Source organism: Vulpes lagopus, chromosome 2 (genome assembly GCF_018345385.1).
Source record: "Vulpes lagopus strain Blue_001 chromosome 2, ASM1834538v1, whole genome shotgun sequence".
Taxonomy (NCBI): Eukaryota; Metazoa; Chordata; class Mammalia; order Carnivora; family Canidae; genus Vulpes; species Vulpes lagopus.
The window spans coordinates 89,260,329-89,282,134 of NC_054825.1; the positions used below are offsets into that span (position 1 = coordinate 89,260,329).

General features: G+C 36.9%; 1 pseudogene; it reads right to left on the reverse strand.

The window, feature by feature from the left end:
- Window positions 1-20,842: 20,842 nt before the first annotated feature.
- Window positions 20,843-21,562, reverse strand: LOC121477750 (annotated as a pseudogene).
- Window positions 21,563-21,806: the final 244 nt, after the last annotated feature.

Sequence of the window (21,806 nt, forward strand, 5' to 3'; positions counted from 1 at the left end):
CCTCTGACTGAACCAGCCAGGTGCCCCTAAAGAATTATAATTATAAGACTATAGGAAGTTTCTTTTCCCTACAATAGTCTCCAATAAATAACAGTAGACTATAGCCAAAGGAGCCTTAAGAAATAGACCCTGTCCGGGAGCAGTACAAAGAAAAGCTCTAATGCCAAATGGGAAACAGAAACAAGGATAGGAGAGGACCTTGAAGCTTCTGACATCTCCAGGTACAGCAAATATTGAACATAACGCATCTCCTAGCCATATTAACATAAAACATTACACTAAATGCCTATTTACCTGATTTCCTATTATTCAAAGTGTAATGCCCATATCAAATTTCCACAAAAATTACAAGGTGACCTAAAAGGGAGTGAGCAAAAACAACAACAAACAAATTACAAAACCCACAGTATGAAGAAACAAAGCAAAATCAGAAACAGATTAAGACACAGGTTTTAGAATTAACAGGCAGGATTTTAGAATAAATGAATAGTATGTTAAGAAATCTATTAGAAAAAGTAGATAACATGCAAGAATAGATGGTATACATAAGTAACGTTATAGAAACCCTAAAATTGAATGGAAAAGAGTGAGGAGCACTTGCGTGGTTCAGTCGGTTAAGCATCTGACTTCAGATCAGGTCAGGATTCGGGGATGCTGGGATAGAACCCTGCACTGGGTTCCCTCCTCAGCAGAGAGTCTGCTTCTCCCTCTGCCTTTGCCTGTCACACCCCCTATTAGTGCTCTCTCTCTGTCTCTCTCAGTATCTCTCAAATAAAATCTTTTAAAAAATGGAAAGGAGTGTTAAAAGTCAAAAACACTGTAACAAAAATGAAGAATGCCTTTAATGGCTTCTCAGGAGATTGCACATGACCAGGGCAAAACCCAATGAGCCTGAAGATATGTCTTTAGAAATTTCCCGAGATGAAATTCCAACAGAGAAAAAGAATAAAAATCAGAAGAGAATATCCAAAAACTCAGGCCATGTCAAAAGTTGTAATATATGCATACTCGAAATACTGGGATAAAAAGTAAGAAGGGAACAGAAGAAATATTTAATAAACAATGGTTGAGGATTTTTCAGAGTTAATAACAGATACCAAACCATTGAGATCCAGGAAATACAGAAGACACCACACAGGATGAATATCAAAAAATTGACAGCTATGCACATCATATTCAAACTGCAAAAACCAAACACAAAGAAAAAATTGTGAAAAAATCCAAAGACGGTGGGAAACACCTTGCAAATGGTGGAACAAGAACAAGAATTACAATGTTCTCTTTATCAGAAATCACACAAGCAAGATAAGAGTGAAGTGAATTTTTTAAATAGTGGAAAGGAAAAGAAATCCTACTAATCTAGAATTCTACATCCAGGGAAATTATCCTTCAAAATTAAGGAGAAATAAAGACTTTCTCAGATAAACAAAAACTGAGGGATTTCATCCCAGGAGATCTGCCCTGCAAGAGATGTTCAAAGAAATTCCTCAGGAAGAGGGAAAATAAATGATATAATGAGAAACTCTTATCGCAAAAAGAAAAGCAGAACATTGGAGAAGGATAGGGATAAAATAAATTCTTTAGTTTTCTTGTTCTTAAGTTCTAATAACTTAAAACTAATAACTGCAACAATGTATTGGATGATTATAGCATATGGATAAGTACAACAAACGACTGTAATATTTTAAGAGACAGACATAGGTAACCTATAACAGATTATTCCCCATTCCCCTCTATTCTCTATGACAGAAGTGATTAGGTCTCGATTAGAGCCTTCATGCCCTTATAAAAGAGATCCCAGAAAGCTCCTTCACCCTGGCAGATTATAGTGAGAAGATATTCAACAGTGAGGAAATGAGCCCTCATCATACGTTGAGTCTGATGCCACCTTGATTTTGGACTTAAAGCCTCTAGAATTGTGAGAAATAAACTTCTGTGGTGGATAAGTCACCTGATCTATGCATTTTGTCATACTAGCCTAAATAGCCCAAGGCTAGCAATACCTAGCAGTCCATATTATTATCCCGAACATGTAGACAAGGAATCTGAAAGTTGGTAATTTGCCAAAGATCACACAGTCAGTTGGTGACAATGTCAATTCTTAGGCTCAGGACTGCTTAACTTCAAGGTTTGCACTCTTTTCTCTGAATGGCCTGGACTCTGAGGCTATTATTTGTGGGCTGAGCTGATGGCTCATTCTTCGATGGGCTCAATTTTCAGCTACTGTGCTGTTTTTGACATCTGATGTGTGAGAAATGCATAAATAAGAATATTACATATCAAAGTGAACATTCCAATTGTATGTCCACTTCAAGTTTTTTCATTTGAATGTTTGGGTGAGAGACAACAACTGACTCACTCTAGCAGATCATTCCCAAAACAGAAAATGAACCAGCAGAGTGAAAACAATTACTCCATTGAAATGTCCCCTCTTTGTTTGGGTTACTGCCATGACCATGTAATTTGGTTATGAAAATATCTCTTTCCCTTCAATTTTTCCAGGTACCAGCTTCTCCCTAAGTAGTTCACACTGCTTAGGTTCGCTGGCCCTTGCCATTACTTGGTCACTGTCCATCTACCCCATTGCCAGCCCCATAGAAGCTGGGGACAACGTGGCTTTCTCTAAGGCTCACATCTCCTCCATGGAATGCTATGCTCGGCTCTCTGGCTCTAAGACTGCTTTCTGTCCTAATAACAAAACCTACATTCAGATACCCATCCCAAGAGTGGCCTTTGTATCTTCACACACTGCAGCACTCTCGGCAGGACATTTAGCTGTTCTGTTATCCATTTATGTGAAGTGACCTGAAGTACCTCTGGGAATGGTAAGAGCAAGGTCAGAGCACAATGGGCGTGATCAGCCGGGATTTCCTTGAGAACATGGCTCTCTCTCTTATTGTCTCATCCTTATTCACTTCACTGATCATCAGCAGGCACTCTAATTCCTGCTCCAAAGAGAATTGTTTTATCTCCATTCTTAATAAAAGTTTAATAGCAGACAGCACTGTGGTGAAAGCTCATGTTAGTGAGATTTTTATTTCACCTAATATACCAGCATATTATGCACTTGAGTAATCTACGGACTGTTGTAAATAAAGCAAACAACATATATTTACAGAACTAAGCCAACTGCATTTATGATGCTATCCTTGAAACTTTGGCACTCTGCTCAATTATTGCTCTCCTTCTCATTAGCGTGCATCAGTGAGATGCTCCTCTAATTAGCGATAAACTTACTGCTGAATGGCAGTCATTTCGAGTACTGTTTGTTATTAAAACAAATACCTGGAAATTACACTATTGGTATAAAAATCAATTCAATTTTAAGCTTAACATTTAAAGCACACTTAACATCCTCGCTTCTGTGGGCAACATGCTATCAGCAGGTTTTCGTTGTCTTTGAGGACCTCCAACAAGCCAGGAACATACATGGACTCAAGAACTAGATAAAGGCATTTCCTCAATTTTTATAATCACTTTAAGGGAGAGGCAGATTGCCAACACCTTTGGGGAAGGTGGAAATGCTAGTCTCTGTATCCCTACTTAGATTTAGTTTTAAGTAATAGATGAATAATTTGAGACATTCTGTTCCAGGCACTGAAGTCATAGAGATGATGAAGATGCTTTTTTCACTCAAGAAACCCAACATATTATAGGAATGGATTGAGGAAAGTAGGTAGATTTATGTATATATAAATGTACACGTTCTAGGGGAGGCAATCGAACAGGTGCTCAGAGTTCTCTGAGAGCATTGATGTATTTAGCTTAAAAGGAAAATTTTAACAAAGAGGATTTTAAATTCTATTTGGATTAATGCAAGTAATGGATTATATGACATTTGAAAGATGGCATTGCATAATTTGAAGACAATTGGAATAGATCCTCCACTTTATTACCATCTCAGTCATTTGTTAGATGTGTAACCATTTTTGCCATTTAACAACTGGGTAACTGTGCGCCTTGGTGTTTTCATTTGAGATATGGAGACATGAGCCATTAAATGATGCCAGTAAAACTTAAACTATGGTACCTGACTAGAGCAGGCGTCTCCTTTACATCCCTTTCCTCTTTCCCCATCTGCTTTCTACTCTCCTTCTTCATCCCAGGCACCTCCATCTAGAATTCCAGGCCTCTTCACTGCCTTCCAATCTTACCATTCTTCCATGTTCAAGCAGTTTCTTTTGTCAGCTATGGCTGACCTTTCCTTATCTTGTGTGGTGTGTCAGAATACTATCCTTTCTTCAAAGTGTCCCATGAATACTGTTTCTTCATCCAGGCCTATCTTCATCTCTTCTACTCACTCTTTCCTTCCGAATTTTCATTGTACTTTCCACATCCTTTTTTGGTTCTTGTTCGCATCACGTCATGTGTTGTGGTTATGCATGTCTTATTCCTTGAAAATGCCTTAGAAATGGTATTAAATTGTCTGACAACTCTGAAATACAGTCCTTAGTACAGTGTCATAAATATGTAAGAGCTATGCCATAATTATTTTTAAGCTAGTAAAGGTTCTTCCATTAATTAAATAGAACTTCAGGTCTCCATGGATTCAAAACATTTTTAAATGAAATTTACCCAACTGGCTAGTAACAATAAAAAAATTCAGACTAAGTGTCTATTGAATCACTAAAGGACCAATTGGTTGACTAACTATGTTCTTTACTAAATAGAATGATGTAAAGGCCTTTGTTCAGGATCATTTTCTTATTAGACAAAGAGCTCATTATACTATCACTAAAGTTTGACTTGGGCTTAGGGAAGCTCTAAATTGAAAAAAAAAAAAAAAGGACTCTCATGCAATTGGACCCTACATAGCCAATCAAAATCACATTTTAAAACAATATTTAATGACTCAAGGAAATGTTTATATGGAACATTGAATAAAAATTGTAGGATGCCAAATGATGCATTACTTAAATTTAATATCCAATAAGAATGAAATGTATTGAAATGTAGCAAAATGTGTTAAGTGACTTATGTTTGGGTAAAATAACATACTGATAATTTTTACCTTCTCCATTTTATTTTTCTCTATTTTAATTAATTTTCTTAATAAGTGCTTATTACTTTTATAATAGGGAAAACAATGAAAATGTATTTTTAGTAAAAGAGTAGTTCTCAATCAAGGGTGATTTTGTCCCCCAGAAGACCTTTGGCAATTTCTGGAGACATTTCATCACAGTTGTGTGGTGAGAGGATGTGCTATTGACATCTGGTGAGTAGAGGCCAGCAATACAGCTAAAACTCTTACAATGCACAGGACAGCTCCCATGAGAGAGATTTATTTGGCACAAAATATCAATAGTGCTGAAGTTGAGAAACACTGTAATAGAAGGAGAGCAACCGAAGTATCCTAAATGAGGAAGTGACTTACCAAACCATGTGCATCTATCAATATAATGGAGTATTGGCACTGCCTAAATATTTATGGAGATGACAATCTAACCATTAGCGCTTTCTCATGCTGAACAGTCTATATTTTCTCATACAAAAGCTGTTTAGTATGTTCTAAATTATATTATCCTTTGTTACATACATAATCTCCTTATGTTATTAACAAAAGATAATTCTTTGGGGATAAGATCAGCACTTATGTACCATTTCCCTCCACGTACCTTTCAGTGTTAATAAAAGGAAGGAACTCTGCAATTTTTATGGTCAATTTTTATATACCCTGAGTATAAGAACTCTTTCCCTTGTACATGACTGAATTCCAACTCAAACAATGTTCCTCAATAATTGGTCAAATCATATCAGCATATATCCTATAACTATGTATGTATGTATGTATGTATGTATGTATGTATCTATCTATCTATCTATCTATCTATCTATCTATCATCTACCTATCATCTAAAAATACCATAGTTGAAAGGCCAAGAAGAAAAGTTGCAAAGTTGAGTTAGCTTCGGAAATCTTAGCAACTCAGAGTATAACAGAAGCAATCTCTTATCCCTCATCTCTCTTTCCCCCTGTGTGTTTATCTTATTCTTTCAAGCATATCTACATGATGAGGATGACTTTTGTCAGCTATGGGGTCACTTTTTATAGACTCATGGTGATGGAGAAAGGAAAGGTTCTTTCATGACTACTTAACATTCCAGCAGAAATGATCCTGCAGAAAGCCATTGTATCACCTGTGTTATGTACCTATTTTTGGACCAAACCACAGACAAGGGTATAAGTAATTATAAATGGTTCAACCATGCCAAGGCTTGTGATAAGGTAAATTCTGTCATGAGAGGAAAGAAAAACATGGTGCTGGGTGCTCAAAGACAACACTCACCATATAATTTTATTGGAGATATTTTTATCAGCATAATAATGGCTCTGTGTACTCCAGGGCTTGATGCCCATACAATAGGTACTCCCTCATATGTTGAAGATGATATTTGATTCCTTAAAGAACCATTTTTATTTTCATGTTATCTATTAGTGTTTGGGGGGAAAAGTTAAACTTTAATGTCTTTTTATTTTAGTTCTCTATACCTGGAACACTACTGTCATCACACTTAATGTTTCAAGATTTTTTTTCATTAAATATTATGTAGGATTATCAATATAAAACAAATGTGAACAAGACCACTCAATTATACTGCCCAGTTAGGCACAGAACTATTATAAAAGCAATTCCAGAAATTTGTCTGGTCCTTGGTATTTCAGGAGATTATGTGATTGTGTTGTACAGCTTCAAATCAATTCAAGGATTTCACTTGGAGAAAGAAGCTATATTTAACTTTAGCAAACCCAGACTATACCAAGATGTACATGTAATTTCCTCAGATGTTTCATTGACATCATTACAAGTTCAACTTAGAGGAAAATGGCAACCAGGATAATCAACAGAAGTGCTTTCAAGATATCTAAAATGGATTCTATAATTTTGAAATTAAGATTCATCATTTTAGTGGGGTTATGATCCTGGTCTACAACCTACTCAAGTGTTTTTTAGTTCCTTCCCAGTAACTTCCCTTTAGATAAGACAGGAAGGCAATAAGGTGCTGAAGTCAGGGGGTGGCCATCCCTTGGGTAGGACATCTCTGGTAAAGTCTATTAGTCTTACTCTGGACAGTATGCTTATACATGTAACGTAGAATACTTCAGGTCTATTTCAAAATGGTTGCTTTCTCTCCTCTTGTTAGAAAAACAAGGGATTTTTCTTTATTCTTTACCATGAGAACCTATTAGTGTTCTTTAAATTTAAAGTTATGAAAGTGTTGGTGTTTCTCTAAGTCTGCAGCCCCAAGGGGTTTCAAATTCTCATAATAGTTCACAGTCAACCCTTAGTTATTTATCAAAATTACCAGCTAAGTCTTCTTGCCAATTTGTACTTGGCTCCATGTACTTACGTTTCAGGTAGGCTGTGATTCTTTCTATTCACTTGACTCTGCAGATTTGGGGGAATCAGTTTGCCCTGTCATGTTACTTTTCTGATGGGTTCAAGTAAAATCATTGATTTCACTTTGTTCAACTTGATTCTTTAAAATACAGAAGTGATGACTTACAAGCTTTTTACGTGTTAAATTTGAAAGCAAAATTCCTAAATAATCTTTAAAGTCACTGTAATGATTATTAAGTTCTATATTAAAATACAATGGAATACATATCAAATATCGTACTCCTGGTAATTATAATTCTCCTCAAAAATCCTTAAACATTCAAGAATATGTTACTTAATAAAAATGTTTACTTCCCTGTATGCAATCTCCAGAGAGCTATCAAATTCTATGTGAATATTGTACCCATGGTAACTCTTATTCTATTCTCAAAAATCCTTAAACATTCAAGAAAATGTTACTTAATAATAGTAACTTTTATTCCCCAATATGCAATCTCTAGGGAGCTATCAACCTCTTTTTTGAATAAGATTTTGATCACTGTTTATAACAAGAAGAAATTAATAAACAAAAATCCCCTCATTAGTTGAGACTTTGAGATTTGAATCTTTCCATAGCTGAAAATTATTCCCAATAATAAACCTTCCTAAACTAACAGCACCTGCTGTTCTACTTCATTTTGCAAATTATTATTATATTATTGTTTTTATTATTTGAATTTCCCTTTCAATAACAAGGTACCATTTAAAGAAGTCAAATGTAACAAACAAAAGAAAGGTATGAATTAAAAATAATTCCTCAGATAACTGAAATTAATCATCAATGTACTTCAATGTACAATATGAAGAAATGGTAATTAAGTGGAATATACTGCATTAACTATTTCCATAGATTATTTTACTTGATCTTATTAATCGTGTCAAAACTGATTTCTTGTTCCAAAATCATATTTAGATTATACATATCATAAAACAATTCACAAGCAGCAGTGTACACTTTTAACTGATTTGATTTTTTTCTCATATTTTATGTCAATTAGTTCTGTACTTAATATGTACTTTCAGATTTACTTTGGGAACCTGAGAGTCAAACATTGTATATAAATATTTTGTGTATGGTTTATCTATAGAAAATTATACATTCTCTTCAAACAAATACAGAATATTGATTAAGATAGATATATTCTGGGTCATTAAATGAGTTAATCAATTTGGAAGTATTTCAGTCATAAAAAGTATTTTTCCTGACCATAAGAGTATGAAACTATAAATAATAAAAAATATCCAGGAAATCGAGAAATTTTCAGAAACTAAATAATATATTTCAATCTAAGTAGTTCAAGGAAGGAATGTAAAATGTTTTTAACTATTTAAACATCAAAATTTGTCAGATGTCACTAACACAGTAGTCAGGGGGAAATTATAAGCACTAATAGCCATACTAGAAATGAGAAAAAAAAGTATCAAATCAGTGTGCATAGTTTTCTCCTTAAGAAACCAGAGAAACAAACTGAGCACAAATTAATGACAGAAGGAAAATAATAAAGGCAGAAATCAATGAAATAGAAAACAGTAAAAACAGTGGAGAAAGTCAATGTAACCAAAAGCAAGTTTATTATAATTAATAAAATTGATAAGTGGCCAGCCAAAACAGAGAGAAAAATACACACATTGCCAACATCAAGAATGAGAGAAGTAGCATCAATACTAGTTGTATAAGTTTTGAATAGAATCATAAAGGAATATTCTGAACAACTTTATGGAAATAAAGTTCACAACTTAGATGAAATGGATAAATTCCTTGAAAAACACAAACTTTCAAGGCTCACTCAGTAGATTAATAACCCTCTAAGCGAACATATAATCTGAATGGTATTTCTCTTATATTTAATTTGTAGTTACAAACTTTCCCACAATGGAGGCTGCAGGCCCAGATCACCTACTTGGAGAATTCTTCTCAGTATCTAAGAAAAAAATAAGAACCAGTGTTAAACAAATGCTTCTAGAGTGACAGTGTTAAGACAGTGAACACTTAACCACACATTCTATGAATCATCATTATTTCAATTCTAAAACTAGAAAACAGACGTGAAGAGAAAAAGAAGCTTCAACCTAATATCCTCCATGAGCATGGATAGAATAATTCTTAAGAAAAAATTAGCTATTAAATCCAGTAGGATATACAAATATAAATAGCATAATTACATAGGGTTGTTTATTTCCCCAGGAATTCAAGGGTAGTTTTACATTTAAAAAACAATCAATACTAACAATCATAGCAAAAAACTAAAAAATGAAAACATGAAGATCACCACAATAGACACAAGACTAATATTTAATATAGTCCCAGATCCACAGCTGATACAAATTTTTCATAAACTAGGAACAAAATAGAATTTCTTCAGCTGATAAAGGACATCTATGAAAAACCTACAGCTAACATCATAAATAATGATGAAGGACATAAGTCATAACTTGATATTCTTAAGTTTCACTGCTCCTGAAATTGATAAAAATGTCATGCAGTCACAATCAAAGTTGCAGTAGAGAGGCGGGGCAAGATGGCAGAAGAGTAGGGTCCCCAAGTCACCTGGCCCCACCAACTTACCTAGATAACTTTCAAATCATCCTGAAAACCTATGAATTCGGTTTGAAATTTAAAGAGAGAACAGCTGGAATGCTGCAGGGAGAAGTTTGCGCTTCTATTAAGGTAGGGAGAGGGAACAAAAAAAGAAATAAAAAAGCATCCAAGGGGGAGGGGTACCCTCGAGGAGCAGCGCTAAGGCCAACAGGTGAGTGCCCCCAGGACAGGAGAGCCCAGCCCCAAAGAAGCAGGAGCTTCACCAATCTTCCCGGAGGGAAAGGCTCTTGCAGGCAGCTCGGGCAGGACCCCAGGAGGGGCGGGGATGCCCTCAGGCTCCTGGGGGCACTAACAGAGCACCTGCGTCCGGGAGAGAGTGTGCCACACTCCGGGGGATGAGCTCCCTAAAAGGCTGCAGTGCACGCCCGCGGGGCCTGGGACCAGCTCGGAGGTGGCTCCACACAGAGGGGGCTGCAGGCCCCGGGAGCGATTCCAGTGGTGCAAGCCCCGGAGCCCAGGGTGCTGGGTGACACAGCCCAAGATTAGGTGCTCCCCTGGGGACAGGCAGAGGCCAGGGGGACACAGGACAGCAAGGACGCTCCTGCCCCTGAGCAGCCCCACGTTGTGCAGATCAGCGCCCCCTGCCCCCGGATCATCCAGGCCCCTGCGGACTGAGAGCTGTGGTGGTTCCTGTGGGAGCTGACTCTAGGGCTGGAGAGCAGGCCGCTGCCACTGTTGTTCCTCCTGGTGTCACCTTGTACCTGGGACTGAGCAGGGATCTCAGGATAAACAGCTCCCACTGAGCTGTGCACCCGGCAGGGGGCTGGGTAGCTCCCCAGGTGCACACACCCGAGAATCAGCAAGCAGGCCCCTCACCCAGAAGACCAGCTAGAAGGACAGGGGAAAAGCAAGTTATTGACCAAGGAGCCCTGGAAAGTTCTAGGGGAAGTCGAGGGATTTACAGTATATGGAATCAGAGGATACTCCCCCTTGTTTCTTGTTTTCTGTTTGTTCCCCAGCCCCTTTTTTTCTCTCTTTCTCCTTTTTCCAGTACAACTTGTTTTTGGCCACTCTGCACTGAGCAAAATGACTAGAAGGAAAAACTCACCTCAAAAGAAAGAATCAGAAACAGGCTTCTCTCCCACAGAGTTACAAAATTTGGATTACAATTCAATGTCAGAAAGCCAATTCAGAAGCACAATTAGAAAGCTACTGGTGGCTCTAGAAAAAAGCAAAAAGGATTCAAGAGACTTCATGACTGCAGAATTTAGATCTAGTCAGGCTGAAATTAAAAATCAATTAAATGAGATGCAATCCAAACTGGAGGTTCTAATGACAAGGGTTAGTCAGGTAGAAGAATGAGTGAGTGACATAGAAGACAAGTTGATGGCAAGGAGGGAAACTGAAGAAAAAAGAGAAAAAACAATTAAAAGATCATGAAGATAGGTTAAGGGAAATAAATGACAGCCTCAGAAGGAAAAATCTGCATTTAAGTGGGGTTCCTGAGGGCCCCGAAAGGGACAGATGTCCAGAATGTGTATTTGAACAAATCATAGCTGAGAACTTCCCTAACTTGGGAAGGGAAACAGGCATTCAGATCCAGGAGATTGAGTGACCCCCCCCCCTAAAATCAATAAAAACTGCTCAACACCTTGACATTTAAGAGTGAAACTTGCAATTTCCAAAGATAAAGAGACGATCCTTAAAGTAGCAAGAGACAAGAAATCCCTAACTTTTATGGGGAGAAGCATGAGGATAACAGCAGACCTCTCCACAGAGACCTCGCAGGCCAGAAAGGGCTGGCAGGATATATTCAGGGTCCTAAATGAGAAAAACCTGCAGCCAAGAATACTCTATTCAGCAAGGCTCTCATTCAGAATAGAAGGAGAGATAAAGAGCTTCCAGGAGAGGCAGAAACTGAAAGAATATGTGACCACCAACCTGGCTCTCCAAGAAATATTAAGGGGGATTCTGTAAAGAAAGAGGAAGTCCAAAGAAACAATCCACTAAAACAGGGACTGAATAGGTATCATGATGACACTAAATCATATCTTTTTTCTTTTTAAGATTTATTTATTTATTTATTTATTTATTTATTTATTTATTTAAGATACAAAGAGAGAGAGAGAGAGGCAGAGAAACAGGCAGAGGGAAAAGCAGGCTCCACAAAAGGAGCTCGATGTGGGACTCGATCCCGGGTCTCCAGGATCACTCCCTGGGCTGAAGGTGGCACTAAACCGCTGAGCCACTCAGCCTGCCCAAAACATAACTTTCAGTAGTAACTCTGGACGTGAATGGGCTTAATTACCCAATCAAAAAGCACAGGGCTTCAGACTAGATAAAAAAGCAAGACCCATCTATTTGCTGTCTACAAGAGACTTATTTAAGACCTGAAGACACCTACAGCCTGAAAATAAAAGGTTGGAGAACCATTTACCATTCAAATGGTCCTCAAAAGAAAGCAGGAGTAGCCATCCTCATAAGAGATAAATTAGTTTATCCCAAAGACTGTAGTAAGAGATGAAGAGGGACACTATATCATACTTAAAGGATCTATCCAACAAGAGGACCTACAATCATGAATATTTATGCCCCGAATATGGGAGCTGCCAAGTATATCAATCAATTAATAACCAAAGTTAAATATACTAGAATAATACACTTATACTTGGTGACTTGAATGTAGCACTTTCTACAATTGACAGATCTTCTAAGCACAGCATCTCCAAAGAAACAAGAGCTTTAAATGATACACTGGACCAGATGGATTTCACAGATATTTACAGAACTTTCCATCCAAACACAACTGAATACACATTCTTCTCAAATGCGCATGGAACTTTCTCCAGAATAGACCACATACGGAGCCACAAATCAGGTCTTAACCTATACCAAAAGATTGGGATCGTCCCCTGCATATTTTCAGACCATAATGCTTTGAAGTTAGAACTAAATCACAAGAAGAAGTTTGGAAGGATTTCAAACAGGTGGAGGTTAAGGACCATCCTGCTAAAAGATGAAAGGGTCAACCAGGAAATTAGAGAAAATTAAAAGATTCATGGAAACTAAAGAGAATGAAGATACAACCGTTCAAAATCTTTGGGATACAGCAAAGCAGTCCTGAGGGGGAAATACATTGCAATACAAGCATCCATCCAAAAACTAGAAAAAAGCTCAAATACAAAAGCTAACCTTGCATCTAAAGGAGCTGGAGAAAAAACAACAAATAGATCCTACACGGAGGAGATGAAGAGGGTTAATAAAGATTAGAGCAGAACTCAATGAAATAGAGACTAGAAGAACTATGGAACAGATTAACAGAAGCAAGAGTTGGTTCTTTGAAAGAATTAGTAAGATAGATAAACCATTAGCCAGCCTTATTAAAAAGAATAGACAAGACTCAAATTAATAAAATCATGAATGAGAAAGGAGAGATCACCACCAATACCTAGGAAATACAAATGATTTTAAAAACTTATTATGAGCAGCTTTATGGCAATAAATTAGGTAATCTAGAAGGAATGGGCACACATCTGGAAAACCACAAACTACCAAAACTGGAAGAGGAAGAAATAGAAAACCTGAACAGGCCAATTACCAGGGAGGAAATTGAAGCAGTCATCAAAAACCTCCCAAGACACAAAAGTCCAGGGCCAGATGGCTTCCCAGGAGAATTCTATCAAACGTTTAAAGAAGAAACAATACCTATTCTACTAAAGCTGTTTGGAAAGATAGAAAGAGATGGAGTACTTCCAAACTCATTCTATGAGGCCACCATCACCTTAATTCCAAAACCAGACAAAGACCCCACCAAAAAGGAGAATTATAGACCAATATCACTGATGAACATGGATGCAAAAATTCTCAACATGACCTAGCCAATAGGATCCAACAATACATAAGAAGATTATTCACCATGACCAAGTGGGATTTATCCCCGGGATGCAAAGGTGGTTCAACACTCGTAAAGCAATCAATGTGATTGATCATATCAACAAGAGAAAAAAACAAGAACCATATGATCCTTTCAATAGATGCAGAGAAAGCTTTTGACAAAATGCAGCATCCATTCCTGATCAAAACTTTTCAGAGTGTAGGGATAGAGGGAACATTCTTCAGCATAAAAGTCATCTATGAAAAGCCCACAGCAAATATCATTCTCAATGGGAAAACACTGGGAGCCTTTCCTCTAAGATCAAGAATGGGACAGGGATGTCCACTCTCACCACTGCTATTCAACATAGTACCAGAAGTCCTAACCTCAGCAATCAGACAACAAAAAGACATAGAAGGCATTCAAATTGGCAAAGAAGAAGTCAAACTCTCCCTCTTCGCCGATGACATGATACTCTACATAGAAAACCCAAAAGCCTCCACCCCAAGATTGCTAGAACTCATACAGCAATTTGGTAGCGTGGCAGGATACAAAATCAATGCCCAGAAGTCAGTGGCATTTCTATACACTAACAATGAGACTGAAGAAAGAGAAATTAAGGAGTCAATCCCATTTACAATTGCACCCAAAAGCATAAGATACCTAGGAATAAACCTAACCAAAGAGGTAAAAGATCTATACCCTAAAAACTATAGAACACTTCTGAAAGAAATTGAGGAAGACACAAAGAGATGGAAAAATATTCCATGCTCATGGATTGGAAGAATCAAAATTGTGAAAATGTCAATATTACCCAGGGCAATTTACACATTTAATGCAATCCCTATCAAAATACCATGGACTTTCTTAAGAGAGTTGGAACAAATTATTTTAAGTTTTGTGTGGAATCAGAAAAGACCCCAAATAGCCAGAGGAATTTTAAAAAAGAAAACCATATCTGGGGGCATCACAATGCCAGATTTCAGGTTGTACTACAAAGCTGTGGTCATCAAGACAGTGTGGTACTGGCACAAAAACAGACACATAGATCAATGGAACAGAATAGAGAACCCAGAAGTGGACCCTGAACTTTATCGTCACTAATATTAGATAAAGGGGGAAAGATTATCCACTGGAAGAAAGACAGTCTCTTCAGTAAATGGTGCTGGGAAAATTGGACATCCACATGCAGAAGAATGAAACTAGACCACTCTCTTTCACCATACACAACGATAAACTCAAAATGGATGAAAGGTCTTAATGTGAGACAAGATTCCATCAAAATCCTAGAGGAGAACACAGGCAACACCCTTTTTGAACTTGGCCACAGTAACTTCTTGCAAGATACATCCACCAAGGCAAAAGAAACAAAAGCAAAAATGAACTATTGGGACTTCATCAAGATAAGAAGCTTTTGCACAGCAAAGGATACAGTCAACAAAACTAAAAGACAACCTACAGAATGGGAGAAGATATTTGCAAATGACGTATCAGATAAAGGGCTAGTATCCAAGATCTATAAAGAACTTATTAAACTCAACAGCAAAGAAACAAACAATCCAATCATGAAATGGGCAAAAGACATGAACAGAAATCTCACAGAGGAAGACATACACATGGCCAACAAGCACATGAGAAAATGCTCCTCATCACTTGCCATCAGGGAAATACAAATCAAAACCACAATGAGATACCACCTCACACCAGTGAGAATGGGGAAAATTAACAAGGCAGGAAACCACAAATGTTGGAGAGGGCGCGGAGAAAAGGTGGTGGGAATGTGAAATGGTGCAGCCACTCTGGAAAACTGTGTGGAGGTTCCTCAAAGAGTTAAAAATAGACCTGCCCTACGACCCAGCAATTGCACTGCTGGGGATTTACCCCAAAGATACAGATGCAGATACAGTGAAACGCCGGGACACCTGCCCCCTGATGTTTCTAGCAGCAATGTCCACAATAGCCAAACTGTGGAAGGAGCCTCAGTGTCCATCGAAAGATGAATGGATAAAGAAGATGTGGTTTATGTATACAATGGAATATTACTCAGCCATTAGAAATGACAAATACCCGCCATTTGCTTCAACGTGGATGGAACTGGAGGGTATTATGCTGAGTGAAATAAGTCAGTCAGAAAAGGCAACCATTATATGGTCCCATTCATTTGGGGAATATAAAAATTAGTGAAAGGGAATAAAGGGAAAGGAGAGAAAATGAGTGAAAATATCAGTGAGTGTGACAAAACATGAGAGACACCTTACCTGGGAAATGAACAAGGGGTAGTTGAAGGGGAAGTGGGCAGGGTTTGGGGTGACTGGGTGATGGGCACTGAGGGGGTCACTTGACGGGATGAGCACTGGGTGTTTGCTATATGTTGGCAAATTGAACTCCAATAAAGAAAAAAAGCTGCAGTAGAATATTTTGCAGAAATTGACAGATTCTAAAAATCATATAAACTGCAAAAGATGTTGAATAACCAAAACAAATTTAAAAAAGAATAAAATTGAATAGTTAATATCACTTGATTTCATTTATCAAACTCTAGAAAATGCAAGCAATACAATTTAGTGGCTGAAAGCAAATTAGTTGTTGTCCAGGGAAAATCTGAATTTTTAATTTGGAGGTGCTAGGCCTAACTAAAGAAGATGTGTACTTTCTTACTGCTGGGGCTCATGTTCTCATTTGGAAGCCATTGGCAGAGCAGCACAGTTAATAAATAATGAAGGTGGTAGGAAGAAGTGGTGTCCAAAGATCATAAAGCTCTGAGCAAGGTAGCTCATGCTATTTTTTTCTTCTGATAAATCCAATTCAAAATCACACTCATTCTGTATTTTGAAATGAGATAGGCAAAAGAGTACTTCTCAAACATTAAAGCCTTTGTATTGAACAGGTAAATCCCTCTTTTCCTGAGATTGTTTAATTTCGGGACTGTTTTGCCCTTTACTACCATTGAGCCTTTATTGAGGTAACATCATTGACACACAATAGGATATTGGTCTCTTCTTATCCAGAAGACCTAACATACGCATTCATCTACTCATCAGTGACTAAATATACCTAGTAAGGGAAGAGGCATCTTTTGCTAAAGTGCTAGAAGAAACAGTAGTGCTTTTTCCTCAAATAAAGGTCTTCTTACAATTTGCCTGAGAAAGGAATTTCATAGGAGGGCTATTCTAATTTGGCCTGTGTCCCTTATCTTTAGACATCAGATAGCATAATTTCTATGGACTCTTTTCAAAGGAAATGCTCAATCTCTGATTCTCCGCTTTATTAGACACTCCATTACACCAGTAAGTGAACACAAATACATCCAGAATTGGCTATAGGATATTCTGTTAGTTTGCTAGGGCTGCCATAACAAAATGCTACAGACTGGGTGGCTCAAACCATAGAAAATTATTTTCTTACCTTTCCGGAAGCTAAAAGTCTGAAATCAAAGTATCAGCAAATTTTATCACTTCTTAGGCCTCTCTGGTGGACTTGCAGATGACTGCTTTCTTGCTGTATGTTCACATGCTTTTCCTTTCTGTGCTTTCAAGTCTGGTGTCTCTGTCTCTGCATCTTAATCTCCTCTTCTTATAAAGACACCAGTCATATGGAAATTAAAGCTTACCATAAAGACTTCATTCTTAATAATCTCTTTAAAGACCTTACCATCAATTATCACCTGAAATTTGGGAAGAGGATAAAATTCAGCACATAAGAAAGATAAGAGAAAGTATGACTCTGAAGGAGGAGTGTGAGCTGATGTCCTTAAGTTCTGATTGTTAGAAGGAGAGTTCTTAGAAGTGACATGTGGAAAACCATTTCACGAGTCAAGATGATGAAACAATGAATATACTTCCTGACAGATTTCATTACTAAATACCGACTCTTGGAATTATCTTGATTATATTATTTCATCGTGGCTTTATGAGATGATTTTTTGAGGGCTCTTCTTAGTCCATGAATATAAATGAAAGAAAAAGAGCAAAGAGACAAAGGGAAAAATTGAGTGACTTCAATTTGTTCTCAGCTGGATCCACTTGCTGAACTGATTATTATTTTCTATCACTACTACATTATTTGCCCTTTCTCATTTCCTCTTAAGGGTTTATGCACATGTACACGTCAAATGATGGCATGAAATACCCAGGACTTTCCAACAATGAAATCAATTTTCTCTTTTCATAACTGTTAATGATAGACATAGGTGAGTGTAAATTATGGTACATCACTATTTTATTTATTTTATACTGTAATTCATGCCTTGAACTTTTTAATGCTAATTCTGTACTCGTGCTTATGCAGAATTTCATGACATGTAAGGTTGATTAATGTGATAAACCAATAAAAAGAAAAAGAGGCAAAAATCAAGGTCATTTACTTCAAAGATATAATATGTTTATAAGCCCAGTTGCAACTACTTATGATCTGTCTGGTTTGTGAGATGATGTAAGGTGTTTGGTATAAAGGAGAGCTTCATGAGCACCACTTTCCAAAGTCTGAATACAGCCACCTTCTTATGTACGCAGATTATTTGTTTGGATAAGTTAGGTTTTAAGTCTTTTATTTACTTTTTTCTATGGAAAACACAATCTTCCACTTCTAATTATTTAAAATCAGAGTATAAACTCTGGGAAATGAACAAGGGGTGGTGTAAGGGGAGGTGGGCAGGGGGTTGGGATATTGGGTGACAGACACTGAAGGGGGCACTTGACAGGATGAGCACTGAGTGTTATGCTATATGTTGGCAAATTGAACTCCAATAAAAAAATTAAAAAAATAAATAAAATCAGAGTATATTGAGTCATATCCTGTGCAATTTAATGTAGGATATGAAAATAAAAATATTTTGATGGGTGTTTATTGAGTAAATGAGTGATCTCGTTTATGATATGCCTTGGTTAGGGAGGACTTGGTTAAGAAGGATTTTTTTATTTCTCTCTTTTTTTTTTTTTTTAAACTTTGGAGTGAGGAGTGGTGTGGAATACAGTTTATAATAAAGTATTCCTAAGGATGAAAAACAGAAAAAATTTCCTCTTCAGTAATTCAACAGAACTCAAAAAATGTACAAATTACAGATTGTGGGTGGTTAACTTAACAAATGAATAGACTTTTAGCATGGACACACTTCTTCCAAATAACAATCTTTTGTACAAATCTGTCATTGAGAAAACTATCAACCAAAATAATAATAGGAATTTATAACAATAACAATAAAGATGTGGGTTTTTTGTCTTTAATTTGCTTCAAAAAAGCCCAGTGTCTTTTATAAATCAGTGTTTAAAGTCTACAGAATCAGTGGGATTAATCTGAAGCAGGTATTAGTCTTCATTTTACAAGCTGCAAAGAGGAGCAGAGGAGGCTCCTGAGATCATGTAGGAAGTCCACAGAACTAAAGGGATTTAGGATCTGAGGCTTCCAAACAAGAGCATTTCTTTAGATAATAGTGATTCTCAGCACACGTAACTTGCATCTTAACCGAAAATTTGCTCATTTCTGAAGTTTTTATTCACTGAAACAACAAAATGGAAAATGCATAATGGCTCATTTACAGAACATTTTATATCCTGTAATTAAGACTCTATGAATCAAATTATATAGTGTTAGCTCTATTTCTTTTAGCAGATATCAACGGAAATAAGGCACCTTGCATCTGCTACCAACTCTGACTTGGAAGCAGCTACCTTTTGCTTATACAACAGTCTTACTGGCTAAAAATTATTGATACTTTCATATAGAAAGAGTATAGATGTTTAGCAAGAATAGCACATGATCATGTTATTTTCTCATGCACCCATTCTATTGTGATTCAGTAATCGGTGAACATAATTGTCACCTACTTAAGGATATGCTTGAAAATATATAGTTTCAAATTACTCAAGTCATTTTAGCAGCATGCTTAATTTCTTATACTCCATTAAGTTTTGTCACTTTGGCAGTTATGTTAAATCATGAGCAAATTCGAAGACCTGCAAGGGTCAGGCTAATACATAAATGTACGAATTAGATCTGTGAAGAGGACACAGGCAAGGGTGGGGTCGAGTTGAACACATCATGCATTTCTTTTCAGAAGTCCAATTCAATTTTTATCTAAAGATTTTGTCAGTCTGACCAAGCACATATTTATGAGGACTGGAACTTGCCTATGGATTTTCATCTGGCAACTCCCACAGTGAGTGGTTGGCATGCTGTAAGTAGAGCTCCAAGACATTGGTATTTCAGTGATTTGAAAAATTTAAAGCATTGTTTATAAATGCCTAAGTTTAAACTTAAATTGGAAGACACTGTATCATTAACATAGAAAAGTCATTAATGTAGTAAAAACAAATCAATTGTTAGGTAATTGCTTTAGGTAAAAAAATCCCATGTGGTTTGTTTAGTCTATATGAATTGGATTGAACATCAGGACATTGATTTAAGAAAAATAAGTCAGAAAACAAAAGTGCAAGTCATAATTTCTCAACATTTTTACGAACCAAAGTTTTCTTTTTTTCTTTCTTTCTTTCTTTCTTTCTTTCTTTCTTTCTTTCTTTCTTTCTTTCTTCTTTCTTTTCTTCTTTCTTTCTTTCTTTCTTTCTTTCTTTCTTTCTTTCTTTCTTCTTTCTTTCTTCTTTCTTTCTTCTTTCTTTCTTTCTTTCTTTCTTTCTTTATTCTTTTTTTTTTTTTTTTTTTGCTTATGCTACAAAGCTAGGAATGTGCATCAGTAACATGGAGAATGGGCTCCTGGATTGTAGCTTAAATATCTCATAGATCCAGAGTCAGTAAAGGTACTAATTTCCACAATGGCTAGAATCCTTCCCAAAATTGTTTTTTACTACTATGTAGTATAAAATGGGTGTTAAGATCTCTCCAAGGAAATAATGAGTCTTCAGTATTTTTGCAGATTAGGAAAGAAAAAAAGATACATCACTCAATTGTACAAATGAGAAAACTTAAAGGGAAACTAAGGTAGCTTTCCAGAATCACACAATGAACACAAATTAGAAGTGCACACAACCTACAGAATGGGAGAAGATATTTGCAATTTTTTTAAATCAAAATGATGCATTTATTCAGGGCAAATCTTAATTTTCTTCATCTTCTTCAGAACAAAAAACTGCATGAATGCCTAGAAGACTTGAAGTAATGCTGATTTACCATCACCTTTATTGAAACTTGATTCCTTGAGCCAGAGGAAGGTCCTTACTGTAGTTGATAGTACAAGTGGATCTTCTCATGTACTGTTTCCAGGCATCACTCCCAGACTCCCGGCCACCACCAGTGTGCTTTTCTCCTCCATATGCACCTCTGATCTCAGCCCCACTTGTTGGGATATTGACATTTACAAAGCCACAGTCGGATCCTTTCGGTCCAAGCCAGCGGAAGATTCTGCCCAAATTTGGTAAAGATACTACTTGAAAGTCCTTGTTTTACTTCATTATTCCATGCAAAGACTTCTTCTTCGTTCTTAAATTTGAATACATAAAGAATCGGAGCAAATGTCTCTGTGTGCGCAATGGATGCGTTGTGGGCCAGACCTGTGACAACTGTTGGTTCTATGTAGTTGCCAGGGCGATCCATGACCTTGCCACCATGACCACAGTGCCACCTTCTTTCTTTGCATCCTCCACTGCTCCAAGAAACATGTTCACTGCTTGTTTGGTGTGGAGTGGCCCATAGAGAACATCAGAGTCCCATGGGTTCCCCACATGTATCTGTGCATAGGCCTTTTTAAACCTATTTACAACTTCATCATGATACTTTTGTGTAAAAACAGGTGCCTCGCCATGGTACATCTCTGGCCAGACATGGTGATAAATAGTATCCAAAATATATAAAGAACTTATAAAATTCAGCATCTCAAAACAAAATAATCCAATTAAAAAATAGTCAGAAGACATGAATAGACATTTTTTTCCCCAAAGAACACCTACAGATTGCCAACAGACCTATGAAAAGATGCTCAACATCACTCATCATCAGTGAAATGCAAATCAGAACTACAGTGAGATATCAACTCCACACCTGTCAGAATGGCCAAAATCAACAACACA